The sequence below is a fragment of the Rhinolophus ferrumequinum genome, chromosome 14 (assembly GCF_004115265.2).
Source record: "Rhinolophus ferrumequinum isolate MPI-CBG mRhiFer1 chromosome 14, mRhiFer1_v1.p, whole genome shotgun sequence".
Lineage (NCBI taxonomy): Eukaryota > Metazoa > Chordata > Mammalia > Chiroptera > Rhinolophidae > Rhinolophus > Rhinolophus ferrumequinum.
In genome coordinates, this window is record NC_046297.1 from 12342880 (window position 1) to 12357753 (window position 14874).

The window sequence follows — 14874 nt, forward strand, 5'->3', positions numbered from 1 at the left end:
TGCTATTAGCATGGTGTAGAATAAGAACTCTGCTCCTTAAGTTTAGACACAATACTGAAAGCTAACTGGTGGACTCCATCAGACTACATCTCTGAAAATATGTAAATAAGATTCAGTTAAATCCTTACATGATTGTAAAGGTAGATGTCTTAGCTCAGGCTGTTATACCGAAATACCACAGACTGGGGTCTTAAGCAACGGATATTTATTTCTCACAGTCTGGAGGCTGCAAAGTCCAAGATCAGATTCTTGCTGAGGGCTCCCTTCCCTACTTACAGACGGCCACCCTTCATTGTGTGCTCACATGAACTCTTCAGTATGTACGTGTGGAGGCACAAGGGAGCTCTCTTCTTCTAAGGGCACTAATTCCTTCATGAGGGCACCACCCTCACGAGCTCATCTAAAGCTAATTACTTCCCATGTAACCCACCTCCAAATATCATCACGTTGGTAATTGAAGGCTTCAACATATGAATTTGGGAGGACATGAATAGTTAGTCTATAACAGTAGAAATAGGGAAGTAGCAGGAAAAGACCATAAACAGAGGCCATGAGGCATTAAAATACAGGAGTAAGCAGATTGCAAGAAGTTGAAAGAGATTATTTGTTGACAGAGTGCCTTGAGATAAAAGCAGATTTGCGGGAGCCACCAAAGGATCACGGCATCCTGTTGGGTCACAGTACTGTTGCTGGGCTACTAAAGAAGCTGGTGTATCCTAAATGGTCATGAGCAATATTCCAGATGTCAACGAGACTGAACTACTGTTTTTTCCTCCTGAACATCATCCTTATTTTAAAGCCCCATTATTTAATTATTTAAATCCCCAGTGGAATTAGCTAATGTGAATTCCACTGAAGTTTCTCATTCTTATAACATGAGGGTGAAGCATAGCTAAAAAAATATTTAATTATATATGTGGTTATATTAAAGATACTCTGAGTTATTTCTCTCTTGTCCCTACAATTGTTTCCTCCCAAAAACTCTTGGTTTCAATTCTGAGCATATTTATCTGATGATCCCATTCATCTATTTTCTGGAATACCTGTGTGAATGGAAGTATTTAATCAATGAAATAACTTCAAGTCAAGATGATAGAGTAAATTCATATAAAAAATCTGTTGCCTGCATGCGCACGAGTGCACACACACACACACACACACACACACACACAGGGATAAAAGATCAAATACATTTTAAAACATTTTAAAAGATAGAACCATGCTCCATACAAGATAAAACATTATCTAAAAGGAAAACAAAACAGATTGGCAAACAGGAGGCTAGAATTATCATAGCCTACTGAGCTCCCAGCACCAGGAAGCGAGAGAAGGCTGCAAAGGGATGGAAATTACCCTATTCCTGAAACCAGGCTCATGGTGTGAGATGAGGCTGAATGAGATGCCTCACTGGTAGACAAAGGCTGGAAACGAGCATAGCCCTGTACACCTAGGAATGGCTCGAGGAAGCAGAAACAGCCATCAATAAGAAACCCAACCAAGCCATCTGCTGGCTAGGAGCGCTGACAGTCTAATATCAGACTTAGTATTATACTGGACCAGTATTATACTGGACACCCAGAGAGAGGTGAATGAAGGAAACTGAAAAGCCAGCAGACAGACAAGGATAAGGAAAAAGGGAGGGAGGGACTCTCCCTCCAATGCACCTACAAAATTTTAAAGTACCTGAAGATAATATATGTCATGAAAAATCACCAACCAAACGAAAATAAAATGGTAAGAAGATATCAGCCTAAAAACCAAAACCAATAAGACTTTAAATGAGCATATTTAATGATCTCAAAGAAAGAGAAAAAAGAATATATTTTAAAACATGTATTAAAGGGGAAAGTGGTTTACATGACTGAAGAACACAGAGATATTTAATCTAAATTGGACAGAAAAATATAATTTGGTTACTTGAAAGTAAGATCAGAAATTAAAAGAGAACTAGCCAAAAAAAAAAATTAGAAAATTGAAAAATATCAAAGAGACATAAGACAATGAAGAAAATAGACTGAGACGCTATAACATTTATCCAAGGTGGATGCCTGAAGAGAGAAATGAAGAAAAAGAGGAGAATATGTATTGTTCTTTATTATTAAGTGACTGAGCACCTAATTAAAGTAAGGGGTGTCTCTTTCCTTAACACAGGGGTGAACCCATGAGCGAAGGTTGGAGAGCTCATCACCCCTGATACAGTGCCTGATTTCTGGCAGTACATTACTTGGGGAGACATTGGCAGCATCTTTTTAAAGATTATCATATGGACTTTGGGAGAGAAAGGTCCCAAGCTCTAAGGATATAAACATGAAGGGTCCAGGTGCCAGAGCCATCTTTTCCACCACATGAAGCAGCCCAACAGAAAGCAGAATCTGGAGGTAAACGAGAGAGAGAGAGAGAGAGAGAGAGAGAGAGAGAGAGAGAGAGAGAGAGAGAGAGAGAGAGAGAGATCTGGAGAGAGAGATGGAGATGCAAATGGAGAGAAAGACAGAGAAAGAGGAAGGAATGGAGATTCCAGTTTATATTCTCCTCCAACATTTCATTCATCCAAGTATTTAATGACCATCTCATGTGGGTTAGGAGTTATTTAATGTATGGAGACTATATAGTGAGCCAAGACAGACTTGTGTTTGCTCTCACAGAGCTAATATTTTAATGAAAGTGAAGGGATGATAAACAATTCAAAAAAGAAGTTCGAGACGGGGCGTCTGGATGGTTCAATTGGTTATAGTGCGAGCTCTCAACAATAAGGTTGCCGGTTCCATTCCCTCCATGGGGTGGTGGGCTGCACCCCCTGCAACTAAGATTGAAAACAGCAAGTAGACTTGGAGCTGAGCTGCTCCCTCCACTAGATTGAAGGACAACAACTTGGAGCTGAGGGGCCCTGGAGAAAGACACTGTTCCCCAATATTCCCCAATAAAATTTAAAACAAACAAACAAAAACACAGTTCATTTAAAAAACAAAAGAAGTTCAAGTCATGAAGATTATGGTAGATCTTGGGCCAAGTGTGCTGGGAGAGGTGAAGAGCTATGAGATATGAGGTGACTTCTGATAAATGTAGCTGATTAACACCAATGACAGTGACAGTCAATCATGGAGACTCCTCTGGAAAGACATGACAGACTCTTCCATAGCTTTGCTAAAAGAGAATGCAACCTCTTACTCTATTGTCAGTTCTGTTGCTGAGGGAGAGATTTTGACCGCATATGTGCAATAAGCTTTACGAATTTAACATGTGCAGAACTCCTGATTTCTCACCATCTTCAACAAGCTCCTCTCTGACTTCTCTGTCTCACCCAATGGTACACCATACTCCAGTTATTACCGAAAATAACCATTTTCCAGTTATTCTTGAAATCAAATGTGATTCATCTCTTTATCTCATATACAACTTTCAGGTCTAGGGACAATCATGTCAGCTCCCTCTTCAAAAGATTTCTAAATGGGACAATTTCTCACCATCTCTAAGACTAGCACACTTATACATATGTCTTATTGTTTTCTCCAGATTTTCATACCAGAAGGTGGGTGAGTACCTCACCTCCGTTCTTCCTGACTGCAGATCTTCATAAAATGACATAAACCACATGTCAAGATACTGAGTCCATGGTCTTTTTTTCTATATCAAATGTGGCATTAGCAGGGTAGAATTTGAGCCATGCAGAGACAGCCGACAGGACATGGGCAAGTTCTTATTTTCATGTTTTCTTCCTTATTTTCCTTCATTTCCACGGTGTGGTGGGCTGTGATTCATACTTGAGCAGCAGTTTTCAGATCAGAAAAACTTTTGTGGTTTCAGGTACTACGAATCATAAACGGAGCCTGTGTGCATTTTTGACTGCCTAGTACCTGTGTTATTTCTATTACCAGAGAAAAACAAATAAATGAGCAAGAAAACAAACAAACCACATAAACAAACACAAAGCAGGGGTCTCCTATTTTTGTCCCTAGGTTATATCAGGTTTCTAGGTGCATTCCTCAATTCTAGGGTCAGGAGGGTATCCCAGCCCTCCTCTTTCTTTTCCTTTTTTTCTTTTTTTGTTCTGAATTTATTTGATTTCCTCAGTATAATGCCATACCAAAATGTCCTGAAATAGCCAATGCCCATTTCAGACAGATGGAATCATGGTATCCATAGGAAGAGAAGGCTTTAGAAACAAAAATAAAACTCTTTAATTCCCAGTAGAGGTCAGAGAAACTCATGAAGGACTTCAAGAGAGAGGCAATAGAAAACTTTGAGAACTCTTATCAGGAAATTCTAAAACACCCCTAAGAGTAAAAGACCATCTTCATACTTCAGAGGAACTGACACCTATATTACAAATTAATTATAAGTCTGTTTTATTAAAAACAATTGTAGAGATCTCAGGATTTCAAGGATTATCTATTTGAAAAGGTGCCCTTGGACAAACAAAATATATGGTAATAACCACAAAATCTGATGAGTCTGAATTTAAATAGTGTGTTTAAATACAGTATGTTGATTTTCTTGGCCATAGGGTAAATATCTGTGTTGGTAAACAAAAGTAACGTGAATTAATTTTCCACAAGTTTTCAGTGATTAAATTAAAAATATAATAATTGATTACAATCTCCTATAATACAGGTATATTAATGAGAATGAATTTTAGGGGAGATAGGATAATATTTCTCAAAATTGGGGTTCCCTTTCATCAAAATTGACAGCAAATTTTTATCTGTTAATGCTGATTCTGTAATGTGATCTTACTTTTCACACAGATAGATACTATCAAACAATAATATTAATTCACTAGCATGTAAAACAGCTTGACATGATGTGACTCAAACTATATTAGTTGTCATAAAAATAACTTTATCCAATATAAGGTTTTCATATAAGCACTCTTTCACCTTGTAATTTTAGGTTGAATTCATTAGGAAATATTATCAAGTCGAAGCAAAAGCCATAATTCCCACTGCCATTCAGTGTTCAACAATAGTGGTTGAGGGTGATTCTTCTCACTCACAAATATTTCAATCTCTGCCTTTAGCTAAAAAAAAAAACCCTGCAAGAAAACTTTACCGCTGATAAGTCATCTAACTGCCCTGTGGTAGGGAAAGTCAGAATATTCAGCTTCTATTTCTGACAAAAATTAATGGAAGTGATGTTAGTTAAGTCCACAAGAGGAAGTGAAATTCATCACTGACACTACTCGTTCAATAACATGATAGATTCAGATATTTTCCAGAATGTACCTGTAGTTGTTCCAAGCAGACTATTCATAGAGGCTAATTCTCCAGTCACTTCAAACTTGGCACTGACTCCAAGAATAAACAACTGAACAGCAACAGTGACATCTATAAACTCATCCAGATCTTGGGAAAACCAGGCGAAATCATTTGATGTATAATCGCCTATTGGTGTTGCTCCCAATGCCCTCAACATTTTGTTCCTCAACATTTTGAGGAACTATTCTTGCTAAAAAGTTAACACGGCTAACAGTCTTAAATAAATTTATTTTTCCTGGACCCTTCAGAGAGAATGCTATGAAATGTTTAAGTCCCTAGAATCCTTTCCATCTTCTCCTCCTCAGCTCTTGATACTGCTGTCAAATTCTACACACTTCAGACATCAGAATGTTGAGAGTGGGAAGAAGTAGGCCCATGAGAGTGTTTTGCTTTTGTGCACTTATCTTGGGTGCTATTTCCAGAGAAGGAGCTTCTCCATAGAGTGCGCCCAACATGGATTTCTCTAAGTTGCTCCCACAGTTGTCCCGCTCCTCTCAGCAATAGCCACAGTCTTTGTAGGTTTATAGAAACCATCACTCAGAGTGGACGCATGTGGAAGGTGGAGAAGCCCCCTCTAGTATCTAATAGCTGTAATTCTGCGAGTTCTCAGCTGGGCCTACAGTACCTGAGCAGCAGTGCCTGGGAACCTGGAAGCTGTGCAGGCAACCAGGTGCAGACACCTTTGACGTGGTCCTGTGTGAGTTAAATTTTTCAAACTAATATTTCTATTTACCCCTGCACAATTCTAAGCTCCAGAAGAACAATTTAACTTTAGATTAACAAGAAAAAGTCAGAGGCAAAGGAATGAAAAAGTGGCTTAGGTCTAAAGCTTAGGGGTCTAATCTGCCAAAGCCCAGATTCCAGAAGATGGGAGTAGGATGAATACCTTCCTTCCTCTTATCAGGTAAACACTGATTTTTAAAACTTTTTAAAACTTATTGTTCTGGGGTTTCTTCGCCCCTCCATATAGTCAAAATCAAGGAATTTGTATTAAATGCCTTTTCATTTGCAATAGGAAAAAAAATCATTTTGCAATAAAACTGGGTGATGTATCACTTTAATTTTAAGAAAGCAATTATGTGCTTTACTTTGTAGTAATTGGAATAGTTATTACTTAATACTGAGAATTTGGGGAATGTCATTTCATTCCATATAAAAGTTTATAATTCTGCACTAAAATATCGTGCAAAGCTAAAGCTTTATGTAAATATGTAAAGTAGGAGATTTTGTGGAAATGTATTATAATTCAAATGTGTAATAAATGCAAAACCACTGTATTTTTTAAACGCTTCTAGAAAATCTAGATAATCTGGAAATTCAATATTTAGAAAAATTTTCATGAAAATTTTGAGGTATAGTTCAAAGGTATGGACACATTTTCCAGTTATCTTTTAACAATGTAATTGTATTCTAGTTTATATATTCTGGTTATATAACATATTGTATTGCATAACATTCTTAATTAGTTTTAAAATGCTTAAGTTTATATTTATTACAAAGTAAATTGTGATTTTCAACCCATGAGTCAATTAGGCAAAACTTCAAGTGCTTCAATACGGTTACCTGTATTGTTCTTTGCTACTCACATAAAAATACAGAAATCACATAAAACTCAAGGTATTTCCCCATACTCCCATGAAACACAGAAGACTTTGATGTACACTGGGAAAAGATAATTGGAAGAATCACTTGGATTTCTATAGTATATGTACAAATTGATATGTTTGATTATAACAGAAGATGTACTGTGGATCAAAAAAGTAAAATTATGAATTTTGTAGAATGCATTAGGATTTACTAGAGTTAAAAATAGTATTGAATGAATGAAGGTAATTTCAAATTACTAGAAATTAAATAATAATATGAAACAGAACCGTTTTATTCAGGTGAAATCATATATATGAATGTTGTGTAGATAGATATGTATTAAAACATTGTGGATGGTGGTGAAATAAAACCATGTTACATAATTTTAGAGTGTTTTCCCACACCTCTATTTGAAGTTGGATCTTTCTTTCTTATAGAAGTTGGCAATCTCCATTACGAGATGATTAGTAGCTAAAAGCAGAAGCCTTTTAGGATATTAGAATGTGCATCAGTGGTCTCAGATTAAAGGTGAACTGAAACAATGGAACCGACCATTCCCAAACTATTTATTATTACACTGCCTCACAGAGAAAGGTATAATGAGCCACTCTATAGACTCTAAAATAAGTAACTTCACGGCAAATCTTTGGTGTAATCAATGCAACCTAAAAACAAAAGGAACCACATAGAATTTCTGAAATTGATTCGTAGTTTTATTGTATGCATAACTTTTTACAGAGTATCCCAAAAGTCCTATTGCACTTTTAAGTTCTAATAATTTAAAACTACACTAAGAATTTGGGACACCCTATATTTTATCTGTGATCTATTTTCTCAGGTTGCCAGTACAGCAAATAAATAATATACAATTTTGTTAGAAATAAAGATTTTCAGTGTAAAAGACATGAAATTTAAATTATAGAACCAAGAATTTAAATAGGAATGCTATACTGTTATAATTGGCTTGGAAATAACAATATGAATCCATGGCTGACAGACATATTTATTTAATAAAGTACATTTCTGTCCTAAACTCTTTCAGTAACATGGCTAAAATGCTGCTGCTTTTTTAAACTAAGTTTATGTAATATTTTAAATCCTTTGTCGTTATTTCAACCATCTTCACAGTATCTTCATCATGTGTAGATCCCATCTCAAGAAACTACTTTCTTTGCTCATCCTTTAGAAGCAACTCTTCATTTGTTAAAGGTTTATCGCGAGATTGAAGCAATTCAGTCACGTCTTTAGGCTCCACTTCTAATTCTAGTTCTCCTACCATTTCTACCAACATCTGTGGTTACTTCCTCCACTGAAGTCTTGAATTCCTTAAAGTTACCATGAGGGTTGGAATCAACTTCTTCCAAACTCCTATTAATTTTGACCTCTCCCCATGAATCCTGAATGTTCTTAATGGCATCTGGAAAGTTACATAGTGCGTTTATCTGAATGGCGAACTTTTTCCAGGTTTTCAATTTACTTTGCCCAGATCCCTCAGAGAAATCACTATCTACGGCAGCTGTAACCTTACAAAATGTATGTCTTAAATAAGACTTAAAAGTTGAAATTACGCCTTGATCCCTGGCTGCAGGATGGATGTTGTGTCCAGGCATGAAAACAACATTAATCTCATTGTACATCTCCGCCAGAGCTCTTGGGTGACCAGGTGCATTGTCAATGAGCAGTAATAGCTTGAAAGGAATTTCTTTCTTTTTTTTTTTTTCTGAGCAGTAGGTCTCAATAGCGGGCTTCAAATATTCAGTAAACCATGTTGTAAACAGATGTGCTGTCATCCAGGCTTTGTTGTCATGTACCACTTAAAGAGGGGGATATATTTTCAGAAATGTGGTGTTAGGCTATTTCGTTGTAGTATAAATATGTATATTTAGACTGGTACATGCACAAAGAGAGGAATGAGGAGGAAAAGTCTCTATAATCAAAATACTTTTATGTGTTTAGTTAAAAATCAACCAAATTACCCTTAATATTTTACTCCCTAAATCCTTGTGACCTATTCACAGACCTTCAATTTAAGATTACTTCTGTTTTTCTGAGCACGTAATGTTACTTCCTTGAATTTCAAATGTATATTTAAGTTCTTTTGAAATGTAGATGATTATTTTATCTTAAAATAGGCCTTTTTTTTTTTTTTCAGAGTAGACTGCTTGAAACTGAGCTAGCCATTCCACTCTGCTGTAATCCCATGGGCAGAAATTATTACCCTGTGTTACAAATAGGAAATTGAAGTTTAGAGAGGTTAAGTGATTTCTTCAAATTATTCAGTAGCTAAACTGAGATTCCAACCCTGATCTCTCTTGCTGTAAAGCCCAGCTCTTTGTCACACACAAAAATAGCTTTTTAGATAGTGTGTGTATAGGTGTGTGTGTGTGTGTGTGTGTGTGCACGTGCACACTCATGTACATGCATTCAAGGCCCTCCTCTGTAAATCACAAAATAACTTAAAGAAGTAGAGATGCGGAGGATCTTGTATCGACTTACAAATAAAAGAAAAATTATGAAATTAATGTGTTAAGAATTGAGATGAAGTAGTCCCCAGCTTCTGACTGGTGTTTGTTGCTCTCATTTCCTCCTTCATGCAGATCTTGAATGAACAATGAAAGCCCTATATCAATATTGCCAAGGGTGCGGACTTCTTCCACAGCGACAGCCCCCCCAAAATAGCCATCAATCATATCTGGCATAACTTCGCCATTTTACCATGCTTTATTTTTACCATAGCACTTTGACCATCTCACATTTGGATTGCACTTATTTGTTTACATGTCTTTTTCCAGCTAGAATGTAAATCCCTAGGTGTCAAGGGTGTAATTTGTATTTTCACAATGTATCATAGTACTTGACACTGTGCGCTTGTGCATTCAGTTCAAATTAAATATTTTGTCCCTTAAAACATGGCACATTGTCTTCCGACACAAGAAAACCGTTGTCTTAGTATAAACTACTTAAAATGTTGACTTCCTTGTTCATTTTGATTAAAAATAAAACAAAAACACGAAAAAACAAACAAACAAAAAAAAAAACATGGCAGTAGGTGGTGCACTGTATTCATGACTCAAATGGGATCTTTTAATCCACTAGGAGTACAAGTCAGTTTTATGAAAACTTTTAGCTTTAAACAAGTCATAGCAGCCCCTTTTTGTCCTTACCCATTTTCCTTCAGGTCAGTTTTGTTCACCTTTCCTTCCAATGGAAACTTTCTGAATTTAAACCTGATTAAACATAGTTTGGGGGGAAAAATGCACAGGAAAGTGAAACAGAATACAATGTATAAGTAATCATGTAGGTTTTCTCAAGTCAAACAGTAAATCCTAATATAGACAATTTGAAATTCATTCCCAATTACAAGGTTTGACATTCATCTTTTCTTCAGCACGCCCTCACCAGTGATGACCTACTTTGGCTTTATCAAGTCAACATACAGCTAGACTCAATATTTTAATGTCACGACGTTTAGGAGAAATGACACACAATTTCTGGTCCGATGATATGAGGCAAATCAGTTAAGCATCAGCAGACTGTTTGGAAACAAATCACTCTCAGCATTGTCATGCTGTAGTTTCTGAGCTTGCACCCCTGCGTATTCTCTGTAATCCAATTTCTTTCAAAATGGCTTTCAGTTCCTTTTTTTGTGCACTATTGATGTTAAGCATGAATGAATGCAAACACTGCCCCATCAAAAACAAATAGCACCTTACCACCCGGAGTGCCCTGGCAGGCATCCACAAAAACAAGATTTAATGCCGCCGAATGGCAGTGGGTAGACAGAATTAAGGGGTGGTCTTCCCAGCAAAGGGGCTTATCAACTTCACTGAAATAGCAATTTGGTGCCTTGGTATCAGCATTTGTCTGATTTTTATGTGTATTTTAACTGTTCTCTTCAAAGGAAAATTCAGGATGTTTAATAGTGACATTTAATTGGAAACTCACAGTTTTGCAAATCACTATTTTTTAGAACTACAAAAGTTTTTCTGACAATTCCTGGTAATTTGCATTATTGCCCTACCGACACTTTACTTTTTTAGTTGATATGACTTGGTGTGACTCTCAGGCAACAAATGAAACTTGTTTTGTCCATACTATTCAAGGATTTGTAACGCATTGGTGGATTTTGTTGAAAGTCAAGCCAAGACACTCAATGAATATATTAAAAATCTCCTTTATAATGAATAAAATCATCAATTATAAGGACACTGATGTATCCTACAAAGAAAATTATTTATTTACTTAACATTGTAGTTTTATAATAGCTCCTTTCCCTAATAATCTGAGGGAAAGAAATTGAGATATTCTAGGTTAAAATCTGAATACATCTTGGTGGTCAGATATCTATCAGCCCTGCATTTTTCCACTTGTCAGCTGCTGCCATTTCTTTGTTTAGATCACACAAATTGCAGCAACGTCCACATCAGACCAAGGCCATTAAGAGCTATGGGAGTAACACTACCCCGGAAAATTTTCCAGGTTAAAAACACAAGCTTTCTTCCATCTGTATTTCTTAACCACGTGTGAAATAGTTATAAAAAAATCTGTGACCTTATTTCTTGTAACGATGATAATCAATAAACTTTTTGACAGTCCTGATATTTTAGTCATGTGGTAGAACACAAAACTTTACAGAGTAATTTAGTGTGGGCTGATCCCTCTTGTCCTGATGTCTGGTAAAGTGGAAGTCCTTCCAGCGGTCGTGTGTATCTTACATCCCCAATCCCTCCCTAGAGAGTGTTATCAGTCTCATTACAGATCATGTCTTCTAAGCAGGTTCTGAATGAGAAGCGCTCTGTGGCCTTCAGCTGTGTGCCCTCAGCTTGATAGAGCAAAAATGTTCAGGGCATCATATGCACACTCACTTCTAGCTACTGTGACCCCATAAGTAGTTCATGAGTGGTACAGTATTTTAAAAAAAGAGACTGAGGAAAATGACAACCTAAAGAGCAGACTCCACCTCTTTACACTCCCTTGATCATTGATGGGTTATTTGCAGAAGCTCTGAACATCACTTGAGTCTCACTGACTCTAGACTGAGGTTCTTGATGGTATCTTGGGACTACAGTATTATTTCAAGATCACAACACGTCCATCAAGCTTATTTATTTCATGTCATCTCACCAGTTCTATGGGAAAAATGATTCCTTGACCTTAAAACTCTAAGAAACAACGAACGAACAAAAATGTCACCACCTTACAGTTTTACTGAACACAAAAATCCTGGAAAGCAGACCATAGTTTTCTCCCCAGTAAGTCAGAAACCTAAGGCAGAGGAAAATTCATGAAATGTCAGGGAAATGAAGTTCTTTTTTCCTCAATACCTGAGCACTTCCATGTGGGTCTCTCAAAAAGTTCAGGGTGGGGGAGGGAAAACCTCAAAGCATTTTAAACTGCTTGAGTATTTACATGGTAATTATCCTAGTGAGTGAGAGGAAGAGAAGAGGAAAAGCCCCTGTTCTCTGAGAGCCTTGAACTGTGAACACTTCAGCTAGCCACATTTACATACATTATCCTGTCCCGTCCTCTCAATTGTCCTTGGAGCTCATCTCCAGGATTACATGAACTCTATTTCACAGAGGAGAGACCAGATTTTATGAATATCTGCATAATTTTCCCAAGATGACACGCTAGGTAATTTAGAGTGTGGCCATTAGATCCCTTTAGCATAGTTCAAAGGGGTTGTCTTTCTGTTCTATCTTTGCTATGAAAAAGCCTCGAAAGGTCTTGTGAAGTACATGATATAACAACATTGTTATCCTAAACTTTCATATCCATTAGCACCCACACTGGATAGGGTGCAATCCAGTAAGATCCAGAATGAAATCCTCATCCCAGGTCCCAAATCCAATGTCCACCTTCCTCTATAAAGTCTGCATTATCTCTCACATGTCCAGGTTGGGTACCAGTGCTCACAAAGAGAGCAATGAGGATGGACACTGTTCTATAAATGAAGCAATCCTTTTCTCCCCATTGGTCTAGTTTGTAGAGCTGGATTTCTAATCGACTCGTTCTGAGAGATTGCCTGATCATTCTAAGATTACAGCCTACCTACCATAGATCCCTGCCTATACCCTGGTACCCTGAGACAACAGGATCTGCCTCTTCTGGGCGCCAGATCCTTCTCCTCGTGGCCTGACCCAGCTCCTCAGTCTGCATTCCTCCAGTCTTGAGTCATTGATCATCTTTGGAGCTCCACTGTTTCTATAAATCAGAGGTTACAAAGGCCTATGGACCACAGACAGGTAATATAAACAAGTGAAGCTAGACAGATAATCTGAGGTGAACTAGAGCACGCCTGCTGGGTCTAAGGGTCTTGAAGGGAACGCTGCTAGTGTGTAACCATTTGAGAATGTGGGCCCATTTTCATCACTTGTACATAGTTTTAAGAGATGATAAAAACCCCAATTTGTATGTAAAATTGGTCACTAATCCAGTGGAACTTTTAAATGTTATGCAGACACACAAACCGGGACAGTACCCACAGTCTTTCAGTTTATGACTTCTAGCTCACATAATTGCTCAGCCGTGCCTTAAAAAGTATAATACTCACAACCGGAAAAGGTAACCCATCAACACAAAACAATATTTCAGAATTTATTATGGAGAACTCTGATAACCACATCAATGCCCTACAAAAGTAGTCTATCCAGCACTGGGAGACAAATCTGGGAGTCGCTCAGGTTTCCCCATATCTTACGAGTAGAGCCACGGACAGCCTTTGCTTCAGACAATCTGTTCAGGAGGTTTACATAGCAAACAGCCTTTGAAGATAGATATGGAGTGTCTCTCTAGAGCAATGCTACCTTCCCATGGTAAAATATTCAGGTTCCCTAAACTCAGGGTTCCTCTCATATACTTCAACCTACTACCCTATTTGTGTCATTCTATGAGATTTGTGCCTCAGCAAACCAGTGAAAATGCTAAACTCTGGCAATTGTTACTGTTATGAGTACTAAGTCCTTGGTCTCTGACCCAGGAGTTTCACGTCTTCTGCCAGTGTCTATAAAACAGTGGCAGACCAGCACATTAGGTTACAAATAGGGTAAAATCCCAGGTTCTTCATAGTTCCTGACACCTGACATTAGTTTTTGTTCCACTCTAAACTCTGGCTACAGCAGTTTCTCTAAAATCAATAGCCTACTGTCTTCCTCTATACTGGTTAGCACACTTCCCCGAATGAATGTATCTCTAGGTGGCTTTTGAAAGTCCAACACTGCCTTATTCTCCATCAAAACAATCACAGACTCTCGTAATTTCAAAACACCTAAATCTCAGTGTTTCTATCTATTTTAGGCCTCCATCTTTGCCTTCAAACACTAGTTTGGTGTTTAGTAATAAGAGAAAAATGACTAAGCAGACTGTCAAGCCATACTGCTTAGGTTTGAAATTACATTTTGCCACCTACTGGCTGTATTCCTTTGGACAAGTTACTTAACCAACTCATACTTCAGTTTCTTGATCTACAAAATAAAGGTAATAATAGAAATTAATGCCCAGCATTATTTGAGAATTAAATGAGTTTATATATTTCATGTGCATCTGGTACATAGTGAGAATGCAATAAATGTAACCAATTTTTCAACTGAATATTTCTTCAATAAATCCAGGCAAGAACTCATCTTAAAAGCAGATTGTTTGCAATTCACAGTCTACCTCTATCACTGGGAAGATGAATAGTAAATAATTTAGGGCTGAATATGTGCTTGGTCCTTTTGGAATTCAAATCCTCAATAGTTTAGTAAAACATATTATTTCCATAGGCTTTCCTTTTTGAAAACAACACCTCATATACCAGTCTTCTCCAAATGAGATGAAAAACCAACCCCTCTCCAGTCAAATTGCAAATGTACAAATGTGTACAAAATGTACAAACATTTTATTAAAGATGCCAAACCACTCTTCCATAGATGGCCTTGTAGACTTAGGATGTCTAATTATCATCATATAAATATTACCAGTTTTCCTCACAGCCCTAGGCAAAAAGTCAATTCACCCAAATATTACTTATCTAAGCAACGTTTCTATTGGTGTG

At 37.3% G+C, this 14874-nt stretch overlaps 1 protein-coding gene across 1 annotated transcript in view; it reads right to left on the bottom strand.

Moving 5' to 3' along the window:
• The window catches only part of C14H8orf34 (chromosome 14 C8orf34 homolog), a 300332-nt gene that overhangs the window by 94199 nt on the left and 191259 nt on the right, over positions 1-14874 (bottom strand).